The 12672-nt window shown below is 37.5% G+C and overlaps 3 non-coding genes across 3 annotated transcripts; all 3 read left to right on the forward strand.

Moving 5' to 3' along the window:
- Window positions 1–1745: 1745 nt before the first annotated feature.
- trnak-cuu (transfer RNA lysine (anticodon CUU)) lies at window positions 1746–1819 on the forward strand. The gene has a single exon. It is a non-coding gene; the product is annotated as a tRNA-Lys (tRNA).
- Window positions 1820–2798: 979 nt separating this feature from the next.
- trnak-cuu (transfer RNA lysine (anticodon CUU)) lies at window positions 2799–2872 on the forward strand. The gene has a single exon. It is a non-coding gene; the product is annotated as a tRNA-Lys (tRNA).
- A 4806-nt stretch (window positions 2873–7678) lies between these two features.
- trnak-cuu (transfer RNA lysine (anticodon CUU)) lies at window positions 7679–7752 on the forward strand. The gene has a single exon. It is a non-coding gene; the product is annotated as a tRNA-Lys (tRNA).
- Window positions 7753–12672: the final 4920 nt, after the last annotated feature.

A 12672-nucleotide genomic window follows, 5' to 3' on the forward strand; every position in this document is an offset into this window, starting at 1 on the left:
TTTTTGTTCACGGAACTTGTGCTCAAAAATATTAAATGTAAAACTTATTCTGTAATCTCATCATTATCTCAGACCTAGGTTGTTTTCATACAAGAAGGTTTTACTTCTCATGAAACATATTTCTTGCATTCTAACATTTCTATTGTGATGGGAATTTATTTGGAAGAAGCGCCAGCTCAGTTCGGTAGAGCATGACACTTTTAATCTCAGGGTCGTGGGTTCGAGCCCCACGTTGGGCTATGGAGATTTTAAGGTTAGGAATTCAGCACCAGCATGCAGATCAAAGTCATAGCTTAAAACACTCCTTATTAAAGGATACTTCAGGGCAAATACATTCCATAGAGTTCACACACACCAAGCAAACATCAACGGCTGATCAGAATATTATATATATATTAAACCCATCAATTAGTCTAGATTATATAGCTAAACTAGAATGGAAAACTGTAAGAGATTGAATCCCTAACCAATGACAAGCGTGTGTTTGATCTTCTTGCGAAAGAATTGGACAACATGGTTCAGGCGGTTTTTGTTCACGGAACTTGTGCTCAAAAATATTAAATGTAAAACTTATTCTGTAATCTCATCATTATCTCAGACCTAGGTTGTTTTCATACAAGAAGGTTTTACTTCTCATGAAACATATTTCTTGCATTCTAACATTTCTATTGTGATGGGAAGTTATTTGGAAGAAGCGCCAGCTCAGTTCGGTAGAGCTTGACACTTTTAATCTCAGGGTCGTGGGTTCGAGCCCCACGTTGGGCTATGGAGATTTTAAGGTTAGGAATTCTGCACCAGCATGCAGATCAAAGTCTTATCTTAAAAGACTCCTTATTAAAGGATACTTCAGAGCAAATATATTCCATAGAGTTCACACACACCAAGCAAACATCAACGTCTGATCAGAAAATTAAATATATATTGAACCCATCAATTTGTCTAGATTATCTAGCCTAACTAGAATGGAAAACTGCAAGAGATTGAATCCCTAACCAATGACAAGCGAGTGTTTGATCTTCTTTCGAAAGAATTGGACAACATGGTTCAGGCGGTTTTTGTTCACGGAACTTGTGCTGAAAACATTAAAGGAAAAACTTATTCTGTAATCTCATCATTATCTCAGACCTAGGTTCTTTTCATACAAGAAGGTTTTACTTCTCATGAAACATATTTCTTGCATTCTAACATTTCTAATGTGATGGGAAGTTATTTGGAAGAAGCGCCAGCTCAGTTCGGTAGAGCATGAGACTCTTAATCTCAGGGTCGTGGGTTCGAGCCCCACGTTGGGCTAAGGAGCTTTTGAGATTCGGAATTGAGCACCAGCATGCAGATCAAAGTCATAGCTTAAAACACTCCTTATTAAAGGATACTTCAGGGCAAATACATTCCATAGAGTTCACACACACCAAGCAAACATCAACGGCTGATCAGAATATTATATATATATTAAACCCATCAATTTGTCTAGATTATATAGCTAAACTAGAATGGAAAACTGCAAGAGATTGAATCCCTAACCAATGACAAGCGTCGGTTTGATCTTCTTGCGAAATAATTGGACAACATGGTTCAGGTTGTTTTTGTTCACGGAACTTGTGCTCAAAAACATTAAAGGTAAAATGTATTCTGTAATCTGATCATTATCTCAGACCTAGGTTGTTTTCATACAAGAGGGTTTTACTTCTCATGAAACATATTTCTTGCATTCTAACATTTCTATTGTGATTTGAAGTAATAAGGAAGAAGCCCGGCTAGCTCAGTTCGGTAGAGCATGAGACTCTTAATCTTAAGGTCGTGGGTTCGAGCCCCACGTTGGGCTAAGGAGCTTTTGAGATTCGGAATTGAGCACCAGCATGCAGATCAAAGTCTTAGCTTAAAACACTCCTTATTAAAGGATACTTCAGGGCAAATACATTCCATAGAGTTCACACACACCAAGCAAACATCAACGGCTGATCAGAATATTATATATATATTAAACCCATCAATTTGTCTAGATTATATAGCTAAACTAGAATGGAAAACTGTAAGAGATTGAATCCCTAACCAATGACAAGCGTGTGTTTGATCTTCTTGCGAAAGAATTGGACAACATGGTTCAGGCGGTTTTTGTTCACGGAACTTGTGCTCAAAAATATTAAATGTAAAACTTATTCTGTAATCTCATCATTATCTCAGACCTAGGTTGTTTTCATACAAGAAGGTTTTACTTCTCATGAAACATATTTCTTGCATTCTAACATTTCTATTGTGATGGGAAGTTATTTGGAAGAAGCGCCAGCTCAGTTCGGTAGAGCATGACACTTTTAATCTCAGGGTCGTGGGTTCGAGCCCCACGTTGGGTTTGGAGATTTTAAGGTTAGGAATTCTGCACCAGCATGCAGATCAAAGTCTTATCTTAAAAGACTCCTTATTAAAGGATACTTCAGAGCAAATATATTCCATAGAGTTCACACACACCAAGCAAACATCAATGTCTGATCAGAAAATTATATATATATTGAACCCATCAATTTGTCTAGATTATCTAGCCTAACTAGAATGGAAAACTGCAAGAGATTGAATCCCTAACCAATGACAAGCGAGTGTTTGATCTTCTTGCGAAAGAATTGGACAACATGGTTCAGGCGGTTTTTGTTCACGGAACTTGTGCTGAAAACATTAAAGGAAAAACTTATTCTGTAATCTCATCATTATCTCAGACCTAGGTTGTTTTCATACAAGAAGGTTTTACTTCTCATGAAACATATTTCTTGCATTCTAACATTTCTGTTGTGATTGGAAGTAATAAGGAAGAAGCCCGGCTAGCTCAGTTCGGTAGAGCATGAGACTCTTAATCTTAAGGTCGTGGGTTCGAGCCCCACGTTGGGCTAAGGAGCTTTTGAGATTCGGAATTGAGCACCAGCATGCAGATCAAAGTCATAGCTTAAAACACTCCTTATTAAAGGATACTTCAGGGCAAATACATTCCATAGAGTTCACACACACCAAGCAAACATCAACGGCTGATCAGAATATTATATATATATTAAACCCATCAATTTGTCTAGATTATATAGCTAAACTAGAATGGAAAACTGCAAGAGATTGAATCCCTAACCAATGACAAGCGTCGGTTTGATCTTCTTGCGAAATAATTGGACAACATGGTTCAGGGTGTTTTTGTTCACGGAACTTGTGCTGAAAACATTAAAGGAAAAACTTATTCTGTAATCTCATGATTATCTCAGACCTAGGTTGTTTTCATACAAGAAGGTTTTACTTCTCATGAAACATATTTCTTGCATTCTAACATTTCTATTGTGATGGGAAGTTATTTGGAAGAAGCGCCAGCTCAGTTCGGTAGAGCATGACACTTTTAATCTCAGGGTCGTGGGTTCGAGCCCCACGTTGGGCTATGGAGATTTTAAGGTTAGGAATTCTGCACCAGCATGCAGATCAAAGTCTTATCTTAAAAGACTCCTTATTAAAGGATACTTCAGAGCAAATACATTCCATAGAGTTCACACACACCAAGCAAACATCAACGTCTGATCAGAAAATTATATATATATTGAACCCATCAATTTGTCTAGATTATCTAGCCTAACTAGAATGGAAACTGCAAGAGATTGAATCCCTAACCAATGACAAGCGTTGGTTTGATCTTCTTGCGAAATAATTGGACAACATGGTTCAGGTTGTTTTTGTTCACGGAACTTGTGCTCAAAAACATTAAAGGTAAAATGTATTCTGTAATCTGATCATTATCTCAGACCTAGGTTGTTTTCATACAAGAGGGTTTTACTTCTCATGAAACATATTTCTTGCATTCTAACATTTCTATTGTGATTGGAAGTTATAAGGAAGAAGCCCGGCTAGCTCAGTTCGGTAGAGCATGAGACTCTTAATCTCAGGGTCGTGGGTTCGAACACCACGTTGGGCTAAGGAGCTTTTAAGGTTAGGAATTCTGCACCAGCATGCAGATCAAAGTCTTATCTTAAAAGACTCCTTATTAAAGGATACTTCAGAGCAAATACATTCCATAGAGTTCACACACACCAAGCAAACATCAACGTCTGATCAGAAAATTATATATATATTGAACCCATCAATTTGTCTAGATTATCTAGCCTAACTAGAATGGAAACTGCAAGACATTGAATCCCTAACCAATGACAAGCGTTGGTTTGATCTTCTTGCGAAATAATTGGACAACATGGTTCAGGTTGTTTTTGTTCACGGAACTTGTGCTCAAAAACATTAAAGGTAAAATGTATTCTGTAATCTGATCATTATCTCAGACCTAGGTTGTTTTCATACAAGAGGGTTTTACTTCTCATGAAACATATTTCTTGCATTCTAACATTTCTATTGTGATTGGAAGTTATAAGGAAGAAGCCCGGATAGCTCAGTTCGGTAGAGCATGAGACTCTTAATCTCAGGGTCGTGGGTTCGAGCCCCACGTTGGGCTAAGGAGCTTTTGAGATTCGGAATTGAGCACCAGCATGCAGATCAAAGTCTTAGCTTAAAAGACTCCTTATTAAAGGATACTTCGGAGCAAATACATTCCATAGAGTTCACACACACCAAGCAAACATCAACGTCTGATCAGAAAATTATATATATATTGAACCCATCAATTTGTCTAGATTATCTAACTTAACTAGAATGGAAAATAGCAAGAGATTGAATCCCTAACCAATGACAAGCGTGAGTTTGATCTTCTTGCGAAAGAATTGGACAACATGGTTCAGGCGGTTTTTGTTTACGTAACTTGTGCTCAAAAATATTAAAGGTAAAACTTATTCGGTAATCTCATCATTATCTCAGACCTAGGTTGTTTTCATACAAGAGGGTTTTACTTCTCATGAAACATATTTCTTGCATTCAAACATTTCTATTATGATGGGAAGTTACTTGGAAGAAGCCTCAGCTCAGTTCGATAGAGCATGACACTCTTAATCTCAGGGTCGTGGGTTCGAGCCCCACGTTGGGCTATGGAGATTTTAAGGTTAGGAATTGAGCACCAGCATGCAGATGAAAGTCTTATCTTAAAAGACTCCTTTTTAAAGGATACTTCAGAGCAAATACATTCCATAGAGTTCACACACACCAAGCAAACATCAACTTCTGATCAGAAAATTATATATATATTGAACCCATCAATTTGTCTAGATTATCTAGCCTAACTAGAATGGAAAACTGCAAGAGATTGAATCCCTAACCAATGACAAGCGTTGGTTTGATCTTCTTGCGAAATAATTGGACAACATGGTTCAGGTGGTTTTTGTTCACGGAACATCAATTTGTCTAGATTATCTAGCCTAACTAGAATGGAAAACTGCAAGAGATTGAATCCCTAACCAATGACAAGCGTTGGTTTGATCTTCTTGCGAAATAATTGGACAACATGGTTCAGGTGGTTTTTGTTCACGGAACTTGTGCTCAAAAATATTAAATGTAAAACTTATTCTGTAATCTCATCATTATCTCAGACCTAGGTTGTTTTCATACAAGAAGGTTTTACTTCTCATGAAACATATTTCTTGCATTGTAACATTTCTATTGTGATGGGAAGTTATTTGGAAGAAGCGCCAGCTCAGTTCGGTAGAGCATGACACTTTTAATCTCAGGGTCGTGGGTTCGAGCCCCACGTTGGGCTATGGAGATTTTAAGGTTAGGAATTCTGCACCAGCATGCAGATCAAAGTCTTATCTTAAAAGACTCCTTATTAAAGGATACTTCAGAGCAAATACATTCCATAGAGTTCACACACACCAAGCAAACATCAACGTCTGATCAGAAAATTATATATATATTGAACCCATCAATTTGTCTAGATTATCTAGCCTAACTAGAATGGAAACTGCAAGAGATTGAATCCCTAACCAATGACAAGCGTTGGTTTGATCTTCTTGCGAAATAATTGGACAACATGGTTCAGGTTGTTTTTGTTCACGGAACTTGTGCTCAAAAACATTAAAGGTAAAATGTATTCTGTAATCTGATCATTATCTCAGACCTAGGTTGTTTTCATACAAGAGGGTTTTACTTCTCATGAAACATATTTCTTGCATTCTAACATTTCTATTGTGATTGGAAGTTATAAGGAAGAAGCCCGGCTAGCTCAGTTCTGTAGAGCATGAGACTCTTAATCTCAGGGTCGTGGGTTCGAGCCCCACGTTGGGCTAAGGAGCTTTTAAGGTTAGGAATTCTGCACCAGCATGCAGATCAAAGTCTTATCTTAAAAGACTCCTTATCAAAGGATACTTCAGAGCAAATACATTCCATAGAGTTCACACACACCAAGCAAACATCAACGTCTGATCAGAAAATTATATATATATTGAACCCATCAATTTGTCTAGATTATCTAGCCTAACTAGAATGGAAACTGCAAGAGATTGAATCCCTAACCAATGACAAGCGTGTGTTTGATCTTCTTGCGAAAGAATTGGACAACATGGTTCAGGCGGTTTTTGTTTACGTAACTTGTGCTCAAAAATATTAAAGGTAAAACTTATTCGGTAATCTCATCATTATCTCAGACCTAGGTTGTTTTCATACAAGAGGGTTTTACTTCTCATGAAACATATTTCTTGCATTCTAACATTTCTATTATGATGGGAAGTTACTTGGAAGAAGCCTCAGCTCAGTTCGATAGAGCATGACACTCTTAATCTCAGGGTCGTGGGTTCGAGCCCCACGTTGGGCTATGGAGATTTTAAGGTTAGGAATTGAGCACCAGCATGCAGATGAAAGTCTTAGCTTAAAAGACTCCTTTTTAAAGGATACTTCAGAGCAAATACATTCCATAGAGTTCACACACACCAAGCAAACATCAACGTTTGATCAGAAAATTATATATATATTGAACCCATCAATTTGTCTAGATTATCTAGCCTAACTAGAATGGAAAACTGCAAGAGATTGAATCCCTAACCAATGACAAGCGTTGGTTTGATCTTCTTGCGAAATAATTGGACAACATGGTTCAGGTTGTTTTTGTTCACGTAACTTGTACTCAAAAATATTAAAGGTAAAACTTATTCTGTAAACTGATCATTACCTCAGACCTAGGTGGTTTTCATACAAGAAGGTTTTACTTCTCATGAAACATATTTCTTGCATTCTAACATTTGTATTATGATGGGAAGTTATTTGGAAGAAGCGCCAGCTCAGTTCGATAGAGCATGACACTCTTAATCTCAGGGTCGTGGGTTCGAGCCCCACGTTGGGCTATGGAGATTTTAAGGTTAGGAATTGAGCACCAGCATACAGATGAAAGTCTTAGCTCAAAAGACTCCTTATTAAAGGATACTTCAGAGCAAATACCTTCCATAGAGTTCACACACACTAAGCAAACATCAACGTCTGATCAGTAAATTATATATATATTGAACCCATCAATTTGTCTAGATTATCTAGCCTAACTAGAATGGAAAACTGCAAGAGATTGAATCCCTAACCAATGACAAGCGTTGGTTTGATCTTCTTGCGAAATAATTGGACAACATGGTTCAGGTTGTTTTTGTCCACGGAACTTGTGCTAAAAAACATTAAAGGTAAAATGTATTCTGTAAACTGATCATTACCTCAGACCTAGGTTGTTTTCATACAAGAAGGTTTTACTTCTCATGAAACATATTTCTTGCATTCTAACATTTCTATTGTGATTGGAAGTAATAATGAAGAAGCCCGGCTAGCTCAGTTCGGTAGAGCATGAGACTCTTAATCTTAAGGTCGTGGGTTCGAGCCCCACGTTGGGCTAAGGAGCTTTTGAGATTCGGAATTGAGCACCAGCATGCAGATCAAAGTCATAGCTTAAAACACTCCTTATTAAAGGATACTTCAGGGCAAATACATTCCATAGAGTTCACACACACCAAGCAAACATCAACGGCTGATCAGAATATTATATATATATTAAACCCATCAATTAGTCTAGATTATATAGCTAAACTAGAATGGAAAACTGTAAGAGATTGAATCCCTAACCAATGACAAGCGTGTGTTTGATCTTCTTGCGAAAGAATTGGACAACATGGTTCAGGCGGTTTTTGTTCACGGAACTTGTGCTCAAAAATATTAAATGTAAAACTTATTCTGTAATCTCATCATTATCTCAGACCTAGGTTGTTTTCATACAAGAAGGTTTTACTTCTCATGAAACATATTTCTTGCATTCTAACATTTCTATTGTGATGGGAAGTTATTTGGAAGAAGCGCCAGCTCAGTTCGGTAGAGCATGACACTTTTAATCTCAGGGTCGTGGGTTCGAGCCCCACGTTGGGCTATGGAGATTTTAAGGTTAGGAATTCTGCACCAGCATGCAGATCAAAGTCTTATCTTAAAAGACTCCTTATTAAAGGATACTTCAGAGCAAATATATTCCATAGAGTTCACACACACCAAGCAAACATCAACGTCTGATCAGAAAATTAAATATATATTGAACCCATCAATTTGTCTAGATTATCTAGCCTAACTAGAATGGAAAACTGCAAGAGATTGAATCCCTAACCAATGACAAGCGAGTGTTTGATCTTCTTTCGAAAGAATTGGACAACATGGTTCAGGCGGTATTTGTTCACGGAACTTGTGCTGAAAACATTAAAGGAAAAACTTATTCTGTAATCTCATCATTATCTCAGACCTAGGTTCTTTTCATACAAGAAGGTTTTACTTCTCATGAAACATATTTCTTGCATTCTAACATTTCTAATGTGATGGGAAGTTATTTGGAAGAAGCGCCAGCTCAGTTCGGTAGAGCATGAGACTCTTAATCTCAGGGTCGTGGGTTCGAGCCCCACGTTGGGCTATGGAGCTTTTGAGATTCGGAATTGAGCACCAGCATGCAGATCAAAGTCTTAGCTTAAAAGACTCCTTATTAAAGGATACTTCAGAGCAAATACATTCCATAGAGTTCACACACACCAAGCAAACATCAACGTCTGATCAGAAAATTAAATATATTAAACCCATCAATTTGTCTAGATTATATAGCTAAACTAGAATGGAAAACTGCAAGAGATTGAATCCCTAACCAATGACAAGCGAGTGTTTGATCTTCTTGCGAAAGGATTGGACAACATGGTTCAGGCGGTTTTTGTTCACGGAACTTGTGCTCAAAAATATTAAATGTAAAACTTATTCTGTAATCTCATCATTATCTCAGACCTAGGTTGTTTTCATACAAGAAGGTTTTACTTCTCATGAAACATATTTCTTGCATTCTAACATTTCTATTGTGATGGGAATTTATTTGGAAGAAGCGCCAGCTCAGTTCGGTAGAGCATGACACTTTTAATCTCAGGGTCGTGGGTTCGAGCCCCACGTTGGGCTATGGAGATTTTAAGGTTAGGAATTCAGCACCAGCATGCAGATCAAAGTCATAGCTTAAAACACTCCTTATTAAAGGATACTTCAGGGCAAATACATTCCATAGAGTTCACACACACCAAGCAAACATCAACGGCTGATCAGAATATTATATATATATTAAACCCATCAATTAGTCTAGATTATATAGCTAAACTAGAATGGAAAACTGTAAGAGATTGAATCCCTAACCAATGACAAGCGTGTGTTTGATCTTCTTGCGAAAGAATTGGACAACATGGTTCAGGCGGTTTTTGTTCACGGAACTTGTGCTCAAAAATATTAAATGTAAAACTTATTCTGTAATCTCATCATTATCTCAGACCTAGGTTGTTTTCATACAAGAAGGTTTTACTTCTCATGAAACATATTTCTTGCATTCTAACATTTCTATTGTGATGGGAAGTTATTTGGAAGAAGCGCCAGCTCAGTTCGGTAGAGCTTGACACTTTTAATCTCAGGGTCGTGGGTTCGAGCCCCACGTTGGGCTATGGAGATTTTAAGGTTAGGAATTCTGCACCAGCATGCAGATCAAAGTCTTATCTTAAAAGACTCCTTATTAAAGGATACTTCAGAGCAAATATATTCCATAGAGTTCACACACACCAAGCAAACATCAACGTCTGATCAGAAAATTAAATATATATTGAACCCATCAATTTGTCTAGATTATCTAGCCTAACTAGAATGGAAAACTGCAAGAGATTGAATCCCTAACCAATGACAAGCGAGTGTTTGATCTTCTTTCGAAAGAATTGGACAACATGGTTCAGGCGGTTTTTGTTCACGGAACTTGTGCTGAAAACATTAAAGGAAAAACTTATTCTGTAATCTCATCATTATCTCAGACCTAGGTTCTTTTCATACAAGAAGGTTTTACTTCTCATGAAACATATTTCTTGCATTCTAACATTTCTAATGTGATGGGAAGTTATTTGGAAGAAGCGCCAGCTCAGTTCGGTAGAGCATGAGACTCTTAATCTCAGGGTCGTGGGTTCGAGCCCCACGTTGGGCTATGGAGCTTTTGAGATTCGGAATTGAGCACCAGCATGCAGATCAAAGTCTTAGCTTAAAAGACTCCTTATTAAAGGATACTTCAGAGCAAATACATTCCATAGAGTTCACACACACCAAGCAAACATCAACGTCTGATCAGAAAATTAAATATATTAAACCCATCAATTTGTCTAGATTATATAGCTAAACTAGAATGGAAAACTGCAAGAGATTGAATCCCTAACCAATGACAAGCGAGTGTTTGATCTTCTTGCGAAAGAATTGGACAACATGGTTCAGGCGGTTTTTGTTCACGGAACTTGTGCTCAAAAATATTAAATGTAAAACTTATTCTGTAATCTCATCATTATCTCAGACCTAGGTTGTTTTCATACAAGAAGGTTTTACTTCTCATGAAACATATTTCTTGCATTCTAACATTTCTATTGTGATGGGAATTTATTTGGAAGAAGCGCCAGCTCAGTTCGGTAGAGCATGACACTTTTAATCTCAGGGTCGTGGGTTCGAGCCCCACGTTGGGCTATGGAGATTTTAAGGTTAGGAATTCAGCACCAGCATGCAGATCAAAGTCTTATCTTAAAAGACTCCTTATTAAAGGATACTTCAGAGCAAATACATTCCATAGAGTTCACACACACCAAGCAAACATCAACGTCTGATCAGAAAATTATATATATATTGAACCCATCAATTTGTCTAGATTGTCTAGCTTAACTAGAATGGAAAACTGCAAGAGATTGAATCCCTAACCAATGACAAGCGTGTGTTTGATCTTCTTGCGAAAGAATTGGACAACATGGTTCAGGCGGTATTTGTTTACGTAACTTGTGCTCAAAAATATTAAAGGTAAAACTTATTTGGTAATCTCATCATTATCTCAGACCTAGGTTGTTTTCATACCAGAGGGTTTTACTTCTCATGAAACATATTTCTTGCATTCTAACATTTCTATTGTGATGGGAAGTTCTAAGGAAGAAGCCCGGCTAGCTCAGTTCGGTAGAGCATTAGACTCTTAATCTCAGGGTCATGGTTTCGAGCCCCACGTTGGGCTATGGAGATTTTGAGATTCGGAATTGAGCACCAGCATGCAGATCAAAGTCTTAGCTTAAAAGACTCCTTATTAAAGGATACTTCAGAGCAAATACATTCCATAGAGTTCACACACACCAAGCAAACATCAACGTCTGATCAGAAAATTAAATATATATTGAACCCATCAATTTGTCTAGATTATCTAGCTTAAATAGAATGGAAAACTGCAAGAGATTGAATCCCTAACCAATGACAAGCGTGTGTTTGATCTTCTTGCGAAAGAATTGGACAACATGGTTCAGGCGGTTTTTGTTCACGGAACTTGTGCTCAAAAATATTAAATGTAAAACTTATTCTGTAATCTCATCATTATCTCAGACCTAGGTTGTTTTCATACAAGAAGGTTTTACTTCTCATGAAACATATTTCTTGCATTCTAACATTTCTATTGTGATGGGAAGTTATTTGGAAGAAGCTCCAGCTCAGTTCGGTAGAGCAAGACACTTTTAATCTCAGGGTCGTGGGTTCGAGCCCCACGTTGGGCTACGGAGATTTTAAGGTTAGGAATTGAGCACCAGCATGCAGATGAAAGTCTTACCTTAAAAGACTCCTTATTAAAGGATACTTCAGAGCAAATACATTCCATAGAGTTCACACACACCAAGCAAACATCAACGTCTGATCAGAAAATTATATATATATTGAACCCATCAATTTGTCTAGATTTTCTAGCCTAACTAGAATGGAAACTGCAAGAGATTGAATCCCTAACCAATGACAAGCGTGTGTTTGATCTTCTTGCGAAAGAATTGGACAACATGGTTCAGGCGGTTTTTGTTCACGGAACTTGTGCTCAAAAATATTAAATGTAAAACTTATTCTGTAATCTCATCATTATCTCAGACCTAGGTTGTTTTCATACAAGAAGGTTTTACTTCTCATGAAACATATTTCTTGCATTCTAACATTTCTATTGTGATGGGAAGTTATTTGGAAGAAGCTCCAGCTCAGTTCGGTAGAGCAAGACACTTTTAATCTCAGGGTCGTGGGATCGAGCCCCACGTTGGGCTACGGAGATTTTAAGGTTAGGAATTGAGCACCAGCATGCAGATGAAAGTCTTAGCCTAAAAGACTCCTTATTAAAGGATACTTCAGAGCAAATACATTCCATAGAGTTCACACACACCAAGCAAACATCAACGGCTGATCAGAATATTATATATATATTAAACCCATCAATTTGTCCAGATTATATAGCTA

This window comes from Platichthys flesus, chromosome 20, assembly GCF_949316205.1.
Source record: "Platichthys flesus chromosome 20, fPlaFle2.1, whole genome shotgun sequence".
Taxonomy (NCBI): domain Eukaryota; kingdom Metazoa; phylum Chordata; class Actinopteri; order Pleuronectiformes; family Pleuronectidae; genus Platichthys; species Platichthys flesus.